The sequence below is a fragment of the Callospermophilus lateralis genome, chromosome 12, assembly GCF_048772815.1.
Source record: "Callospermophilus lateralis isolate mCalLat2 chromosome 12, mCalLat2.hap1, whole genome shotgun sequence".
In the NCBI taxonomy this organism is placed as follows: domain Eukaryota; kingdom Metazoa; phylum Chordata; class Mammalia; order Rodentia; family Sciuridae; genus Callospermophilus; species Callospermophilus lateralis.
The window spans coordinates 86,221,538-86,241,079 of NC_135316.1; the positions used below are offsets into that span (position 1 = coordinate 86,221,538).

A 19,542-nucleotide genomic window follows, 5' to 3' on the forward strand; every position below is an offset into this window, starting at 1 on the left:
TTGGGGTTTAATCTTGCACTCCCTTCTTATATGCCACTGTTTTTCTTACTAGCAAATCCATCAATGGTCAAAGAGCTGGGTGAGAGTGAGGATGCACTGATGAGAGGGGAGTGCTCATCTTTCCAGGCAGTGGGCATCACAGTAAGAAAATTAAATGAAAAGAGAGATGACAATGAAATAGACTGTCTTGTTTTCTTCCTGAGTGTATTTACAAATTTTTGACCCTAGGGCCACCCTAGGGACAAAGGGAGAATGCACTTCTGGGCCTTGGCTAAAGGCTTGTCAGCCAACCCCAGGAGATGTGGTGTGTGCCACCCTCAGCCAGAGTCAGCTTTGCATCCTTGTGGTCACGGTGCCCTGCAGGTGTTCTCTAGAACAGCCACAGTGACTCTAGCATAGAGCAAAATGTTTGAAACCATGCATGAGTCCACCTAACGCCAAGGGACGTTCCACACCTGCGAGTCATTGTAACAATGACAGTTGCTCCCTTCTCTCAGCCAGGGAGCTGTGTCTCCCTTCCTAAATGGAAGCCCCAATAAAAGTCTGGTCTGCGTGACCCCACCCCCCACTTTATTTTGTTTCCATTGTCCTCAGGTCAAAAGATCCCAGAGTCCTGAATCAGCATCACAGCCCCAGGGCCTCTCTTTACTTCATGTCCTAGGACATCAGAAGGAATCCTGCTGTTACATGGGTCATAACTTTTAGGGCAAAGATGTTTGAGACTACCTGAAACTCCAAAAATGTCTGGATAATATTAACACTCCTTAAAAATATTTTTTTTAATTGTGGTAAAATACATACACTGTAAAAGTTACCATTTTACCATTTTAAATGGACAGATTAGTGGCATTACATTATTGTGCAACCAATACCTCCATCGCTAGAACTTTTTCAACTTCCCAAACTGATACTCCATATCTGTTTGGAAAAGTGGGTGCTGGGGATCAAACCCAGGTTCGCTGAGCTTCATCCTCAACCCTTTTCATTTTTTACTGTGAGCCTGACACTTGAGATAATTCTTGCCTTAGCCTCCTGAATGGCAGAGATTACAGATGTGTGTCACCATGCCCAGCTCCTTATGTACTGAGACATAATTCCCTTCTGTGTGTTTCCTCCCTGAGTCCCCAGTAACCACCATTTTGTTTTCCATTTCTTTGATTTTGACTACTCTAGAGGAAGTCATATAAGTGGCTTGTTTCACTAAACATAATGTCCTCAGGGTTTATCCATGTTACACATGTGTCAGTGTTTCCTTCCCTATAGAGGCGGGATACTATTTCATTACATGTGCAAACCATGTGCTGTTAATTCATTCGTTGGTGGATGAGCACCTGGATTGCCTCCAGCTTTTGGCTAATGTGTATAATGCTGCCATGAACATGAGTGTATAAATATCTGCTTGTGATCAATAGAGGAAGGGTCCCCAAAGCTCCATATGCAAAGGCTTTAAAGGCCTGGTTCCCATGGTGACAGTGGGAGATGTGAGGACCTTGGAGAGAGGTACTTAGGTCACTGGGGAATGCCCTTGGGAGGGATTGTGGGACCCCACTGTCCTCTCTGCTTTCTGGTTCATGACGTGATCACTCACTCCAACACACGTTCCTGCCATGACATGCAACCTCCACCAGAGACCCAAACCAATGAGACTGCCTCATCTTTGACTTGAACTTCCCGAACCAGAGCAAAAATTTAGTCCCTGAGTAGCCTGTGTCAGGTGATGTGAAGCTGACTGATACACACTAGGAGTGAGATTGCTAGATCATATGGTCATTCTGTGTCTCAATTTCTGGGGCACCTCCATACTGTCTACCTGAGCTCCTGCCCCATTCTGACTCTCTTAATGCAGGTCTTGGCAAGGTACATATTTGGAGAAAATGTAAATTTTATTCTTAGAATTTGCAAGGACTACAGATGCTGGGCACATCAGTGAGTTCCTGCCTTAGGTTCCCCATCTGCAGAGCAAAGACAGCAGTTACTGTCTCTCTCAGGAAACAAGAGACTATGCCAGGTGTTTTTGAGACTGACTGAAAGAAGAAATTAGTTCAAAATATACCCTTATTGTGAGTTTCTGGGCCCAAAGCCTGTGCTGGCCTTCCCTCCAGCAAAACCTTCCTTCCTTCTGATGCACTGGTCTGGTTTGGGGATAGATATGGGGCCCTATTTAGGTGGCTAACATCTGATAGTTGAACTGTTTATCAGATGTGGATATGAAAGACCTTTTCAGAGAGGCAATGCTGCTTGGATAAAGAACCATCCTCAGAGCAGGGCCTGGTGGCACATGCCTGTAATCCTAGCAGTTTGGGAGGCTGAGGCAGGAGGATTGTGAGTTCAAAGCCAGCCTCAGCAAAAGCCAGGTGTTACGCAACTGAGGGAGATCCTGTCTCTAAATAAAATATAAAAACAGGCTAGAGATGTGGCTCAGTGGTGAAGTGCCCCCGGATTCAGTCCCTGATACAAAGAAAAAAAAAAAAAAATCTTCAGAGACACACTGCACCTGCATTGCTGAAACTTGCCATCTTCCTTTTCCTGTGGTGTGGTCTACGGGTCTAGTGTCTACTGAACATCTATCAACATCCAAGATTTCACTAAGAACGCAGCAGCTGCCTTCTTTCCTTCCATCTTCACCTCCTTGACCCCCAGCCAACTCTTCCTCAGGGTGTCAGAAGCTCTGCCAATTTCATAACATGTTCTCATTTCCTTACTCTTTATTTTCTTCTTCTTCTTTTTTTTTGTACTGGGTATTGAACCTAGGAGCACTCAACTGCTGAGTCACATCCCCAGCCCTTTTTATGTTTTATGCCTATTCCAAACCTGGTCTTGCTGAGTTGCTTAGGGCCTAAGTTGCTGAAACTAGCTTCGAACTCACCATCCTCCTGCCTCAGCCTCCTGAGCAGGGGTTACAGGCAAGCACCACCATACTGACATTTGGAGAGACTTTCCATCACTGGAGTAAAGCTCGGTAAACAGGGTTCAGTATGGCTCCTTCACCCCTGTGTCCTGGGCACCTGCCACAACACCCAGCAAGTGGACACTCAGAGTTTGTAGAATGAATGAAAAAAAAAAAAAAAGTCCTCTGCTGTGACCTTCTTGGTCTGGGCTGAACAAGGGCTCACCTCCTATTTAGAGGACCCACACTGCGTACCCCACAGGAAAAGATACTGCTATGGAGACAGCCCTTTGCAGTTCCAGGTAGGGAAAACTTCTGACCCGCCTCAGCCTTGGGCTAGAGATAACCCATGTTATTGTTCTTCCTTGTCTTTCTGTAATAACTGAGTCATCACCCCAAACTACCCTTAGAGGCAGAAGAAAGTAAAATACTGCAGGGCTTCATCAGCCTGGGGTGGGGAATATTAAAGTATGGATAGTAAAGGAGAAGCCCTCTGGAAGCAAATCTGCATATATTTGCATACACATGCATGCATGCACCCTAAACTGCAAGAGATTACAGCTCTTCCACTTGAAAGAGACCCATCTTTCTGCTCATTCCCTAAAGTACACTGAAAACAACAACAACAAGAAAAAAATGAAACTATTAATGTTCTAGAAATCTAAGGGGGAAAAATCACAAAGTGCCACTTATATTTTTATGCTTTTAAATGTCATTTTTAGTGTACTATTTTTTTTTTTTTTTAAATATAAGAAAGAGCATATTTTTGAAGACTTTCCAGGGAGGGAGAAGAAGTGGTCAAAGGTGAAATCAATCCTGAATCTCGTTGGCGAGATGGGACTGTTTTCTCCTTTCCTCTTTGTCCCAGAAGGACTAACATGGCTTGCAGAAACTCGGCCTTGTCTTCTTCCAGGATCCTCGTATATTTTCCAGGGGGAAAATGGACTCTCACTTTGGAAAACATAAAACTATTTTTGTTTGACATTCCTTAGAAAACACCCCCTCCCCCTCCCCGGCCGCTGGAGGCCTCGCTGAGCAGGGAGTCCAGCTCCCCGGCTCCCCAGCCTTGTGTAACCGCCCGGGAATCACGTTGCACCCCCGACTTCCACAGGCTTTTACTGCAATAATAAGCTTGATCTTCTTATTCAAATACAAGTAACAACCACAGCCAGCTCCAAGTCACGTTGTCCCGGTCACATGGCGTCCAGACAGAGAGACAGGATGGCGATCATTAACTAATGCTTGTTCCCAGGGACAGATGCTGGTTTTAAAGACAAGAACTCGGTTTTTATACAACAATCAGGGCGGCAATAGAAGGTATCGGGTGGGTGGGGTGTCTTGTTCTTGCCCAGCGCTTTCCAAGGAAAGGAAAAGAGCCAACAAACCCTCTCTCCTTTCCTCCTTCTCCCGAGAAACTTTCCAAACTTGCTCTGCTGTCGCCGCCTGTTCCGAACCTGGAGGAGCTGCGGGCTGCAGCATCCTCAGCCCCGCCTGGGAGCCGGAGAGAGGGGCAGGGACTTGGCGCCGGGCCCGGGGCTGGGGAAATGGAGGACAGAATTCAGATGCGAATTAAGTAGAAAACAAGTTTGTTCTTCCTTAAGAAGCTAAGGCTTCTGAGCCGTGGAGTTGGGGCAGCAGTGAGGGGTGGGATGGAGACACCGTGAGCTTGTGGGGACACTTCTGGAGCCTGCATTAAAATAAAAAAGCACACTGAATGTGGCTCCTTTAAGTCTTTCTGCGGTCAGACCAGAAGCTGCAAGGACCCTGCTACCTGAATGTTTCCTTGTTCAGCCGCTAGAATTTAGAAAGAGCTTCTTTCACTTTCTTGAACACGGGTAACGTTACTGCGAGCTTTCAGAAACTGTGAAGATCAAGCGGGTTTGTTTGGTTTTGGTGTAGAAGTGACAATAGTGGGTGTGAATGCAAGTTTGGAATCTTTGTGGGAGGAAAGGGGACAGATAAAGTATAAGTAAAAAGGCTTAGCAGAAACTGGGCAACCTTTTTTTTTTTTTTTTTTTTTTAAACCTAGATGTGTTTTATTTCACATTACACAAAAAGGACTTTCCCCCAAACACTATGCAATACAGTTGCAGCCTTTCCAGAAAATCCCCTGGTGTAGTCTGGAGACTTATATTCTTAATATATGTAGTTCTTTTCAGAAAACACACAGAATTTCCTATGTTTCTGGGTTCACAATATCACTGCAATGTGGCTATTTCAGAAATTAGTTAGAGATTTTAGTTTTCTCCCTCCTCACTTTTCCTCACCCTAGACTCTTGAGTGACCAGTGCCTGTGGTTCCAGCTACTTAGAAGGCTGAGGCAGGAAGATCACTGGAGGGGTTCAAGGCCAGCGGCCGGGCAACATAGTGAAGCTCTGCCTCAAAAATAAAACAAAGCAAAGCCTTAAAAAGTATGAGTCCCAAGTGGGTAGATTGAGGTTTTGTAGAGTCTGAAGCAGATATAATTTTGGGGACCTTTCGGAAGAAAGAGAACATAAAAATTATGTATATAGAATTAGGTATTAAATTCTCACAAATTTCAGATAAACAGTATTACTAATTGATTAACACATCTCTGAAGTCTTATATCCTGCATTTTTTGGGTGTATGTATGTATATATTACACATAAAGTGTATATTTGGGGTGTGTGTATATATATGATACTTATGCTAATATATCTCACATATTATACATATTATGTATCTATTTCTCTCTCTATAGTGTGTGTGGTGTGTGGTGAGGCCTGATGGAACCCAGGGCTCTATGCATGGTAGGCAAATACTCTTCCACTGAGCTACACTCCCAGCCCTAGCATATGTTCTTTGATGGCCTCTTACATTCCTGAAAGGAGAGAATGGTCATCTTGACCAGTAATGCATTTGAAGTGTGCCTACAATTGTATAAGTTTGACGATTGAAAGTTTTTGTTCTGGACTAGCTTGGGGCTAGGTCTGCTTCACATCTTGTTTCTCCTCCCCGGGCCCACGATACCTCTGGTACCTGAAACTGTAGGACACACTCATCTCCTGACTTGAGGCCTGGGGCTGAGCCTGCAGGAGTCTGTGCCTGCTGAGTTGGCACTGTGGGCCAGGCTGTAGGAATAGGCCTGGAACCTACTTCAGAGCAGCCCGCAGTAGCTTTGCTATGTGAAAATGACTCTATCAGCACATCCTCATCCAAATTTAAGGTAGCTATAGCTAGATTCCTCAGGTACTTCCCTAAAATGCTAGGGTCATTCCAAAGTCACCCTCAAAGAGGGGGAAGTGTCGCTGAAGGGAATTCAAAGTAAAAAGAGCCAATGGTCTTGAGCAATTAAGCATCTTACCATTGCAAAGTTCCTAACAGCCAATGGTCACAGGAATGCAAAGCTGGGGTGGCACTCAGGTTCCAAGGGGGCCCAGGCTCTCACCAGAGGCCTGCATGGTACATCTGAACCCTAGATTAATAATAAGTATATTTCAAAGAGTCATTTTCAAGGACTGGGCATGTAGCTTATGGTAGAGCACTTGTTTAGCATACACAAGGCCCTGGGTTTTATCTCTGGTACACCCCCCCTCCAAAAAAAAAAAAAAAAAAGAAGAAGAAAAAAAAAAAAACACCAAAAAATTGTGGGACCTAGAGAATCCAAAAACACTTGTTTGAGGCAAACTTCTTTGGACAACTCTTGTTATTGTCAGTTTAAATTGTACTTAATAAAAAGCCTCTGCTGGGACTGTAGGGCTCCACCCCGGGAAGGTGCCTTCAGGCAGCCCAGCACCGGGGAGAATTTGGCGGGAGGAAAGGGAGGGGGGACAGGGCACACCAGCCGTTCTCACTCCAGATGCTCTCATTCCAGACGGGTTTTGGGCACAGCCCTCTGTCCAAGGGCTGGATTATGCACTCATAGCCTCTGCTTCTCAGGACGCCCCGGGAAGTGGCTCTTATTGATGACCCCCTGCTCTGCCGACGAGGGACGGGCTCTGAGAGCGTTTCCTGCCTGCACAATGCAAGGGCGTTTCAATGCGTGAACTCAAAGCAGGAGCTTCTCACTCCTTGGCTGGTGCCTCGGTGGCAGAACCCTGACCGCAACTTTTTGCAAGGCGCATGCATCGCGCGTCTCGCTTTGAGAATGGGGCCGACTTTGTAGCAGTTTCCGGTTACAGCTCCCCCTCCTTACCTCCTCGGCGGCTGCAGAGCAGTTGTGATCTCTTTGCCTGCTAAAATAATCAGGGAGGGGAGCCACCAGGATTCCCGGATCAGCTTTAAGTCCCACTCCTCCCCCATCCGAGGGCTCTGGTCTTCTCTGGCTTTATCTGCCCGTGTCCCTGGTCTTTGTCAGTGCCACGCTTCACTCTCGCAGGCAGGCCTCCCTATTGATGGACCCTTAAGTATGCTACTTGCCTTAGTTTTTATGTCCCAGGCAGAGCAGACTCACCTTGTGAATCTCTTGCTGAGCTTGTCGGGACAGTGTTTTGAATTTGGAAAGGCTTACAACGTGCTGTTAGTGGGGGAAAGGAGGCTGTCCGCCCAGACAATCCTAAATGCGTTCATTAGCTGGATGGAAAAAGCCCAAGAGCAGGCTGCAACACCTCCCCGCCCAGACCAGATAGCCCATCTGATCCTGCTTCCTGACTGCGATGGGGATCCTCTGGGCCCGGCCAGCCTGTGGACAAGGGCTAACAAACAGTACTGATCCCTTAGCTCAGGGGTTTGCAGCTCACTGTTATCAGTGTTCTGTGCTGGACACTGCGGTGGGTGGGGGAGCTGCCTTTGCCACTGTTCAACAGCCTCCCAGGCTGCTACCCAGTAATCGGTGCTCCCCAGCCCCACCCTGAACTCCCTCTTGAGTTGTGAAGATTAAAAAATATCTTTGGGGCTTGGGAGTACAGTAGAGTGCTTGTCCCAGCATAAAGAAAAACAAACAAAAAACAACTTCAGACATTGTCAACTGGTGGAGAGACCATTGCTTGAGCCTTGTGCCTTATAACCAGGCTCTGCCACCCTGGGAGTCTAGTTCTGTTGATTCTTCTTTTGTATTGGGGATGGAACCAAGAGGCACTCTACCACTGAGTTACATCCTCAGTCCTTTTCATTTTTTATTTTGAAACAGGATCTTGCTAAATTGCTGAGGCTGGTCTCGAACTTGTGATCCTCCTGCCTCAACCTCCCCAATAGCTGGGATTACAGGCATGCAACACCTCTCCTGTCTAGTTCTGTTGATTCTTCAGAGGGACAGGCCAGAGGCAGAGTGACTTTTGACTGTCACAGGAAGGAAACCCAATGGTGGGAGTATTCTAAGGCAGACACAGGGCTCACAGTGCCAGCCTTTGGTTGAGTATTGTGAGAGAGAGGTGGTGAGTGTAGAGCATGCTCAGTTCTCCACAATCAGAGTCCACCTGAGGCAGAGGCAGTTGAAAAGTTTAGCTTGGATGTTGAGAGTTCCACATTCAGAGACCCGAGTTTGAATCCTAGCCTGGCCCCTAATTAGCTGTGTGACTTAGGATAAGTTACTTTACTCATCAATGCCTCAGTTTATAATATGGAATAACAATATATCTATATTATATATCTGGTCTGAAAATGAAGTGATAATACATGTATTTGACCTGCAAAACCAGTGTAACTTGTTTAAAAAATTTCTGGACAATTTTTTTTTTTTACATGATAAATAGGTTTCTGTCCAAACTTTCCAGAGGATTACAGCTTCTTGCTTTGTGTGTCTAGAAACAGTGTGCTAAATATCAACCTTAGAATTTCCTCCTTGCTTTATTATTATTATTTATTTTCTTTTGCAGTCCTGGGGATTGAACCCAGGACCTTGGGCATGCTAGGCAGGCACTGTACCACTAAATTACATCCTCAGCTCGCCTCCCTGTATTTTACAAATGCCTTTTTTTTTTTTTTTTTTTTTTTTAAGTATCAGAGATTGAACCCAGGGGAGCTAACCCACTGAGCCACATCCCCAACTCTTTTTATATTTTATTTAGAGGCAGGGTCTCACTGAGTTGCTTACTGAGTTGTTGAGACTGGTTTTAAACTCTCCATCCTCCTGCCTCAGCATTCCTAGCTGATGGGATTATAGGTGTGTGCCACTGCACCTGCCTAGAGGCACCAGGATTCCTAACCATTGGCTCCTTGGCCCCAGACAAGATTGACCTGCTACTACAGAGTGCCTAGATGGTTTACACACATTTTTACCTGCCTCAAGTGTTCATAGAAGGGCTTACGAAGTATTCGATTATGAATAAGAGATAATTTTTTAAAAAATGGAAAGCAGTGAAAAAGTAATGAACACTCTCCTTCGGTAAGGACTGAGTCATTCATCATTTTCAAAGTTTCTAAAGAGCAAAGGTTAACTGTGTAATAGAGAAAAGCTGCCTTGCCTTGGAGTTAACAGTAAGCAGCCAGAGATAGGGAAAGTAGGGGCTAAACCAAAAAGAAGTGCTCTGTCTTGGAAGCACAGAACAATCTACCAGCTCCATCAGGAGAATGCAGGGCAGGTGTTAGCTTGAAGACTTAGAGATTGGGAGTGATAAAAAAATGTTTGCCCCAAGCCATGGATATTTCCTCTGAATAAGGCCTCTTTGAATGTGCCTGACTTCAAAGTGTGGTTCAGTGGTGGCTATGGAAGGTACTAAGGAGATTTTTACAAGACACACTGATGTTATCTCTCCCCATGGAATTTTCAACGTAGGAAAAAAAAAATTTGTTGGGGGAAAATATAGGTGAGAGTGGGTGCACCCTCCAGTGAAGAGCAGCAGCAGTGTCTGGTTTTAGAACACTCCTATTTGGTGGAAATAGATCAGAGGGCTGCAAGCTTAAACCCCTCCTAGGCAACTGGAATGACAAACAATGCACTTAGGAAGAAAGAGCCTTTCAGGATGCAACCTGCTTTTAGGTGGAGGAGGTTTTGAACATGAATAGTCTTGCTGCTGTCTGGCAGCCGCGTGGTTATTTCCCCACAAATGGGACTTGCAAGCTCAACTTTGTAAACACGGCGATCTTGTTAAGAACATCATAGTTCCAACCTAGACTACGTCATTCTGGAATGTTTTGGAGACAAGGAAAGAGTGGCCTCCTCAATGGGAGCTAACAGCAGCTTAGCAGAGCAGCACAGGAAGGCAGGTTCGACCCTGGTGGCTCTTTGCTTCCTTTTCCTCTTCCTTGTTCTAGGCCAGCAGAGTGCAAGGCCTTGGGATTCTACCCAAACCTATTGGCTAATGTGGAAAAATGAATGAGAGGAAGCAGCCAGGCAGCTGGGCCAGGCACCCGTGCAGACGGAGCTGCCAGTTAGAACTGCGCTCCCTGGGAGCAATTTAAAAGTCCTCATGGCTACAGATAAACCTTAGAAGTAGCCATGACAGGTCAGCTGAGGATGCAAGATAACTTATTTTAATATAATAGACGCTTTTAAAATAAAACTTTTCCTTTTGAAACATTTTTTGACTTACTGCAAAAATATAAAAAGTATACACAGGGCTTTCAAATATCCTTTGTAAACTTTGCTGGTGTTTACATCTTGTATGATCAAAACCAAGGAATCAATGTTGATACAACACTGTTAACTAAACTACAGCTTTATACCCAGTTCTCCAGCTTTCCTGCTGATGTTCCTTTTCTGATTCAGGATTTGATCTGGGATCCTTTGGGGCTTTGGGTCATTTCTCTAGTCTTTTCCAATCTGTGACAGTTCCTTGATCTTTCCTTGTCATTCATGATTTTTGTCGCTGGTGAAGGACACAAGTTCATGATTTTGTGGACTGTCCCTCCATTTGGGTTTGTCTGATGATTTCTGCTGGGTTTAAAGCAAGGGTGCCAATAAGGAATGTTTCCTTTCCGGTGTTTCTTGTGGAGGGATTTATGAAATCAGTAGCTCTCATTACTGGTGATGTTGACCTTGGTCATGGATTAAGAGGCAGGGTTTCTCCACTGTAGGGTTATCATTTTCCTCTTTTCAGTTAATAAATACCTTGAAGGAGATACTGGCAGGCTATGCAAATATTATGTTTTCCCTCAAACTGTTGCTCACTAATTATGGCATCCTCTGGGTGATCTTGCCAAAGACAAATGTTTATGAGTGTTCATCTTATCCTGGGGGTTATGATTTAATTATTTTGTCATTATGAAATGATTCCAGCTTTGAACATTGGGAGCACTTTTGGGTTGGTCCCTTTGTCTTTTAATGCTGGGTATCCTTTTTTCTTACTTTCCAACCCTATATTGTACTCCGACTCATCTTGTGTTTTCCCTGCTCCAGTTAGATCAACCTCTGGTTCTTTTGTAAAATTCGTTTATTTACTTGTTATCATTTTTTTATGGTGCTGGGGATCCAAGCAAGGGTCTTGCTCATGCTAGACAAACGCTCCCATTCCCAGACAGCCCTGGTTCTTTTAATGGAGAATAGGAATTAGGGACCCATATCCTTGCATACGATGTGCTCTTCTATACTGGAATGTCATTGCTTCTGTGTCCTTTTGCAGATAGAGCTGGGAAATATAGCAGTTCCCCTTTTCTTTGAGGGTTAATCTCTGACAACCTGTGGATGCCTGAAACTTTGGATAGGACCAAACACTATACGTATAGTTTTTTCCTATGCACACATACATACCTAGGATAAAGTTTAAATTATAAATGAAGCACACCGAGAGACTTAAAATCAACAACTAATAATAAAATAGAACAATTATAACAATATCCTAGAATAAAATTTATTTGAATGGAGTCTCTTCTCTCTCAAAATATCCTATTGTGCAGGAATATTTCTGGACCTTGATTTTGGGTAACTGAAATCATAGATAGGAGCTGGGGTGGTGGCTCAGCTGTAGAGCGCTTGCCTAGCATGTACAAGGTACTGGGTTCGATCCTTAGCACAACATAAAAATAAATAAATGAAATAAAGGTATTGTGTCCAAATAAAAATTCTAAAAAAGTAAAAAAATACTTCAATAAAAAACAAACAAAAAAACCCAACTGTGTATAGCAAAACTGGAAAAGGAGGGACTATTGTAATCTTCAGATTGTGAGAATTAAATGAGGTGATATACATACACATCTGTATATACGTATACATATGTGTGTGTGTGTGTGTGTGTGTGTGTGTATGAAGTACCCAGAACAGTGCTCAGCATATAGTGTCCAATAAATGACCAACCTAAGGATTATTAATAAGATAATCATTCTTGAAGTCATTTTTCTCTAGTTTCCCATATGAGCTTGAGGTTTGCACAAATACCATGAAAAGTGCCTTCTGTCTCTTAATTTATCCTGTGACGGTTTAGATAGAAACCAAAGAACCTGAAGCTGCTACAGGTGAAGATAGTCCCAAAGTGCGATACAAGGAGGTCCCTGGACCCTCTGCTTCTAGGTCAGTGTTTTTGTAAAGGACGAGCAGATTGTCCTGTGTTTCACAAAATGCCAGTCATTTATTTTTATCTTAAATTAAATCTTGGGAAAAATGAGCATGATTCTCCTGGATCTAGTGCAAGGTAAGTGTGCATGTCTAACAGCCAGAAAGAGAAAGTTTCCTTCTTATCCAGATCGTCACTTTATCTATAGCTCAACTCAAGTCCAGGTTAAGAGCCTGACTCCAGGGCTGTGGGTGTAGCTCAGCTGTAGAGTGCTTGCCTGGCAGATGGACAAAAAGCCCTGGGTTCTGTTCCCAGCGCCACAAAAATACAAAAATAAATGATCCTTTCTCCTATCCATCCTCCTAGTTCCAAACACAAGTTACAGGGTCTTACTCAAAGAGGAAGTTTTCATCCCAGGCCCAGGAAGAATGCTTTGGAATTTGAAAATGATTGCAAAGCCAAGCAGGGTGGCACATGTCTGTCATCACAGCTACTCCGGAGGCTGAGGAAGGAGGATCCTAAGTTGGAGACCCTGCCTCAAGATTGAAAGGGCTGGAGATATAGCTCGATAGTAGGACACTTGCTTAGTATGCTCTAGGCCCCTGGTTTAATCAAATTCTAAACCCAATCTTATTAAATTATCTGAGTAAAAGCACAAGTTAGCACTTTATTTTTTTTAATTCTTTGAATGTATTTTTAAAAATTTATTTATTTATTCTAATTTGTTACATATGACAGCAGAATGCATTTCAATTCATAGTACACACATATAGAGCACAGTTTTTCATATCTCTGGTTGTACACAAAGTAGAGTCACACCACTTGTGTCTTCATACATGTACTTAGGGTAATTATGTCCATCTCATTCCACCATCTTTCCTACCCCCTGCCCCCTTCCTTCCCTTTGCCCTATGTAAAGTTCCTCCATTCCTCCCATGCCCACCCCCCTCCCCATTATGGATCAACATCCTTATATTAGAGAAAACATTCAGCATTTGTTTTTTGGGATTGGCTTACTTCACTTAGCATAATCTTCTCCAACTCCATCCATTACCTGTAAGTGCCATGATTTTATTCTCTTTTTGAACTAGCAACTTTGGGCTTAGACCTTAGGCAGCAGATGAGCATCAGATAAGCGCCTGCTTCCACTATACCTCCTAACTTCAGTTTGAATTTCCTGCCCTTGGCATCAACAGAAATTGGGGCTCCCAAATGCTGTAGCTGCCAGTCTGGCCCCACTCTAAGAAAGGAGTCCTGCCTGGAAATGGGCCGTTTCTTTAGCTCACACAGGCATGATAGGGGTGTCGTCCTGGTCACTGGGGACTAAGGACCAGACCAAACATCTCCTTTGGGCCCACCCCACCAGGTTGATGGAAGTCACACTCAAGGGAAAGGAAGAGCTACTTGGTGATCAGGAATCCTTCTGTCATTGATGCTGTTCCTACTGCATGTCACCTGAAGGAATAAATTTCAGGCCTTTATGTCTCCAAACCATCCCTGACACTTCTGACCCCCTAAAGAAGACATTTCCTTCTGCCTGTTTATCTCTCATCTCTTTGTGGGTTTTTAGATGCTCAGCTATACTTGGGGGTAGTTTATTAGAATTGTTAACTCAAAGTAATCTGTTTATTATGCGACTCACATAACCAGAATATCCTGGTAGAAATTAGGCTACATCTCAATTAACGAAGTGGTTAAGTTTGGTAATGTCAGTGGAAAGCATGCTTTATTTGAGGCTCATGAGTTGTTCTCCCCTAATTCGTACATTGAAGTCCTAATCTTGTATTCCTCAGAATGGGACTACATTTGGAGAGAGGGTCCTTAAAGAGATGATTAAGTTTAAATGAGGTTCTGAGGATAGAACCTAATTTGGTATGATTTATATCCTTATAAGAAGAGATTTGCCTTGAGGACAGGCATTCGAAGACTCAGAGAATGTGGCCATCTGCAAGCCAAGGAGAAAGGCCTCAGAAGAAGCCAAACCTGTCAAGACCTTGACCTTGAACTTCCATCCTCTGTAACTGAGAGAAGATAAATTTGTGTTGTTTAAGCCACCTAGACTGTGGTATATTGGCAGCCCTAGCCAACTGCTAATGCATGGTTTAGTCATAGCTGCCCCCATGATTTTAATTAATTCACAAAGGCTTTAGGGCACCTATTTTTCATAATTACCATGTAAATTGAATGCATTTTTTGTTTTCTTTTTTTAAAGAACAGTTTATTAGAGAGATAATTAGCATATAATACATGGCACATACTTTAAATTTGCAATTTGATCAATTTTGACTTATGTCTACACGCATGAAACCATTGCCACAATTAGGATAATGAACATATCTGTCTATCATCTTCATAAGTTTCCTTGTGCTCCTATGTAATTCTACGGTCCCTTCTTCCATTTTCCAGGCCACCATTGAATCTACTTTCTGTCACTATAAATTAATTTGCCATTTCTAAAGTTTTATGTAAATGGGATCATACAATATACACATCTTTCACCTTATGTGATTTGGAGATTCATCTATATTCCTTTATTAGCAGTTTTCCTTCTTGATAGCTCAGTAGCATTACATCACATGGTGATGCCAGTTTATTCACTTGTGAAAGGACTCCTTAAAAGTTTGTGTACGTGTTTTTGAAGTTATGAATGAAAAAGTTGCTATAAGATTCACACACAAGTCATTGTCTGGACATATACTTTCCTTTCTTTGGAAAAATACTTAGAAATGGAATGGTTAGATCACACAGTGTGTGTGTTTAACCTTTTAATAAACTAACTTGCACATATGAATGTGCCATAATGAAATCCATGATTCCGTATAATTAAAATGCATCACTGAAAAGAAAGAAAAGGCCAACCTATGCCATTTTGTATTACCAGAGGCAACTTTCCCAGTACATGGTATAGTTGATCTTTTTTGGGGGTAGAGAGAGCAGTGAGCATTGCTGTCAATCAAACCTAGGGCCTCAAGCATGCTGGGCAAGGGCTCTACACTGAGGTACACCTCCAGCCCCTAGTTGACTTTTGAGTTTAGATATTCAAATAGACATGTAGTGGCACATCATTGTGATGTTAATTTGCATTTCCCTAATAATGTTGAATGTCATTGCCATCCATATGTCTTTTTAAAATGAAGTGTCTTCTCAAAGCTTTCACTTTTTTTTTTTTTAATTAGAATGTTTTTCTTTTTTTTTAGACTGTCTTCTTATTGAATTTTAAGACTTCTTCAGGTATTCTGGATACAAGTCCTTTATCACATACATATTTTGCAAATATTTCCCCCAGTCTGTGGTCCATATTTTCATTCTCTTAATAGTGTCTTCCAAAGGGCAGAAGGCTTTAATTATGATGAAGTTCAATTTATCGATATTTTTAATGAACCTTTATTTTATTTATTTATTTGTTTACATGCAATGCTGAGAATCGAACCCAGTGCCTCACATATGATAGGCAAGCGCTCTATCACTGAGGCACAACTGCAGCCCCAATTTATTAATATTTTTAAAAACTAAATTGAATTTTTGAAATATATTCAAGAAATCTTTGCCTAACCCCAGGCCACCAAGATTTTCTCCTATGTTTTCTTTAAAAGTTGTTATAGTTTTAAATTAGGTCTATGGTACATTTTGAGTTAATTTTTGTTTATTCAAGGTACAAAACACAGTTTATTATTTTTGTTTTTTGCATATGGATGTTCACTGATTGGTTGAAAAGTCAATTCTTTCTCTAGTGAATCGCCTTTATATCCGTGTCATAAATCAGTTGTCCCTGTAAGTATAGGTTTTTTTTTATGGATTTTTTAATTCCGTTCCACCAGTGTTTTTGTCTGGGTGTATGTCAACAGCACACTGTCGCAATTATTCGGGATTTCTTTTTAATTTATTTTTATTTTTATTCTAATTTGGTGTATATGACAGCAGAATGCATCACAGGGGTTTCTAATAAGTCTTGGAATAATCCAACTCTGTCCTTCTGAGTTGCTTGGTAGATGGCAACTAATCGTTAACACCTTCACTTCCACTCAGAGGTCCTTTTGACTGAGCTTAATTCACATCCTCTCTTTGTCTCCACTGTGGCTCTTAGGGATTTGTGTCCTTCTGCTCACTGTTTATACAGCCCCTGCTCCTCTCACTCTTAGTTCTTGACTTTTCCCCCTTACTGGCTCCAAAGTTAAGGTCATCAATTAACAACTCCCTGTGGCTGTCACTCTGGCCCAGGTATTGCACTCTCTGCATTTGCACTCATCCTTACCTGGTCCTTCCTAACCCAGACAACAACACTGGTTAAAAAAGATGATCAGTTAATTATAGTGACCAAATATTGAGTTCTTCCTGTTATGTTGGCATATGAGATATTCCCCAGAAGCTCCTATGTTAATGCAGGAATATTCAAAGGTGAAGTGATGGGATGGTGAGAACTATAACCTAATCAGTCCATCCTCCTTTGAATGGACTAACTGGGTAATAACTGTAGGCAGGTGGGATGGGGCTGGAGGAGGTGGGTGTGCCCTGGAAGGATGCATCTTCCCTGTGGCCCCTCCTCATCCATCTCTCTGTTTCCTGGAGGCTGTGAACAGAGTTGAGTTCCTCTACCACAACCTTCTACCCTGATGTTCTACCTCCTCTTGGGTCCAGAGCAACGGACTTGGCAGTCCATGGACTAAACCTTTGGAACTGTAAACTTTCCCTCTAAGTTGTCCTTGTCAGGCAATTTGGTCACAGCAATAAAAAGCTGTCTAATACATTTCCTATGGGCCTTCACACCATTTTTTTATTTAACCTGCACAACATCTCTATTGCAGATACTAGTTTTGTTCCCATTGTATAAATGAGGAAACAGAGGCAGTGATTTCACTGTTTCCCACAGTTGTTTGGCAGGTTGGAGGTGGATCTGTGATTCAAGCCCAGCTCTGTTGAATTCTGTGGCCCCTCCTGGCCAGAGATAAGGATCCTGCAATGTTCCCAGTCCCACTCCTCCTAGCTCATGAAGAATCTTGCTCCATTCATTCCCCCCTCTCTCCTGTTTCCCACTTCTCCTCTCTACTTGCTTCTTCCCATCAAGGTGATTATACCCACACATATCTGCAATTCCTGCTAAGAAGCCAAAATTTTCCAAGTCTTTTTCTGCAGCCAGACTTTGATTCTGCAGATTCACATACTGAATAGCCTTAGACACCTCAAACAGCAAAACTTATCCTCTTCCCTCCAAACCTGATCTTCTTCCAGCATTCTCTGTCCCAGTGAATGGTTCCACTAATCACACAGAAACCCAAGCCAGAAACCGGTAATGGAAGGACTCAGATTGTGGTTTCAGAATCCAGTCCTGCCATTTACTAGTCAGGAGAACCTTTGAGCTTCAATTTCCCAAACTGAAAAATGGGGATAATGGTGCTACTTCACAGGGTCGCTTTTGGGGGTAAATGATCATAAGCTAGTTGCTAATAATTAGGTAATTATTATTATTATCACCCTTATCATCATCATCTCCTGATTGCCTCCTGCCTTTTTATAGTTCCCACACACCTTCTGCACTCTCATTTAAATTTCAATTCTGTGATTACTTCTGCTGACATGTCAGAACAATCCACAAGGATGCTGAAGAAGGTATTAGAACTTCTGCTTATATGCATTTCTTTTTGTTTCATCTTTAAGTTTCTATGTATGTGTGTTTTATAATGTTTAACAGAGTATATTTAATATTTAGAAATAAATACATTCATGTTTCATGACAGCATTTTGATCCGTGGTGGACTGCATAGATGATGGTAGTCACATAAAATTATAATGGAGCAGAAAAATTCTTATCGCATAGTGACCTGGTCACTGCGATGACCTTGTAGCCCCATGCATTGCTTACGTGTTGCTGGTGATGTCAGTGTGAGCAAACCTACTGCACCGCCAGTCATATAAAAAGTACAGCACGTGCAGTTGTGTACAGTACAGGGCTGAGCTGTAGCTCAGTGGTGGAGAGCTTGCCTAACATGTGTGAGGCCCTGGGTTCCAGCCCCATTTCTACAAAAACCAAATGAAATAAATCAAAACAAAACAAAACAAAAAGCCCACAAACACAATTGTGTATAGTATGTTATACCGGATAATGATAATAAATGACTGTTCCTGGTTTATATAATTTTTAGACTATGCTTTTTCTTGTTTTGTTTTGGATTCTGGAGGTTGAAGGGTGGGCCTTGATGTTCTACCACTGAACTACACTCCTGTCTTATTATTTAATTAATTAAGTTTAAAAAACTGGAACGCTTCACAAATTTGCGTTTGCAAGGGGCCAGGCTACTCTTCTTTGTATCATTCTAATTTTACTATACGTGCTGCTGAAGAGGGCACTCATTATTTTAGAGTATGCTTTCATTTATTAAAAATGGATTGCTGTACCCAGTGTGCCAGGCTCCTCTGGAAGCAGTCTCGTTCCATTTCATGTTTGCTCTCTTCTTGTTGCATTCAATTGTCATGTAGACTGATTGACCTAGACCACCTAGTACACACCATGACATTTGCACAAAGACAAAATTGACCACTAATGCATTTCTCTCTCGTTTTTGCCCCCACTAATAGATTTCTCAGAATGTGTCCCCTCATTAATTGGTGTGTGACTATAACTAGGGAGAGTCCATGTTAATTTTGGTGGGGAGGGTACTGGGGATTGAACCTAGGACTGCTTTACCTCTAAGCCACACCCCCAGTCCTTTTTATTTTTATTTTGAGATAGGGTCTCACTAAGTTGCTTAGGGCTTCACTAAGTTACTGAGGTTGACCTTGAACTTGTGATCCTCCTACCTCAGACTCCTGAGCTGCTGGGCTTACAGTTGGGTGCGACTGTGCCAGCTGTATTAAAATTTTTTGAGATGGATATATAATAAATATATATATGGATATGGGTAAGTTGCTGTTATTATTATAGTCATTCTCGACTGGGCAAGGTACTCCTGCTTTGTTCATCTCCAGCACTTCATGCTGTTTTGTCATTATTGTCTTTCCATGGACAACCTGGGGGCAGAGACTGTGATTCAATCAGGGTTAAGTTAACTGGATTCACTCAAGTCAGTTTCTGGCAGAAACTGGTTTATTATTGGTTGTTGACTTTCAGCCAACAAACTTTAGTGTGCATCAGAATTACCTATGAGGCTTATGAAAGATAAGGTTTTAGGCCCAACCTCCAGAGTTTCTGATTCAGCAGGTCTGGGGTGGGGCCCAAGAATTTGCAGCTTCAAGAAGTTTCCAGATACTATTGAGAAGGCTGGTCTGGAGACTACCCTTGAGAGTCATTGGGTTATAGAATATGGCAAGGGCCAGAGAAGGAAGCCATGAGTTAGG

General features: G+C 42.6%; 1 pseudogene; it reads right to left on the minus strand.

The window, feature by feature from the left end:
* Positions 1 to 18,456: 18,456 nt before the first annotated feature.
* Positions 18,457 to 18,555, minus strand: LOC143411911 (U6 spliceosomal RNA; annotated as a pseudogene).
* Between the last annotated feature and the right edge of the window lie 987 nt (positions 18,556 to 19,542).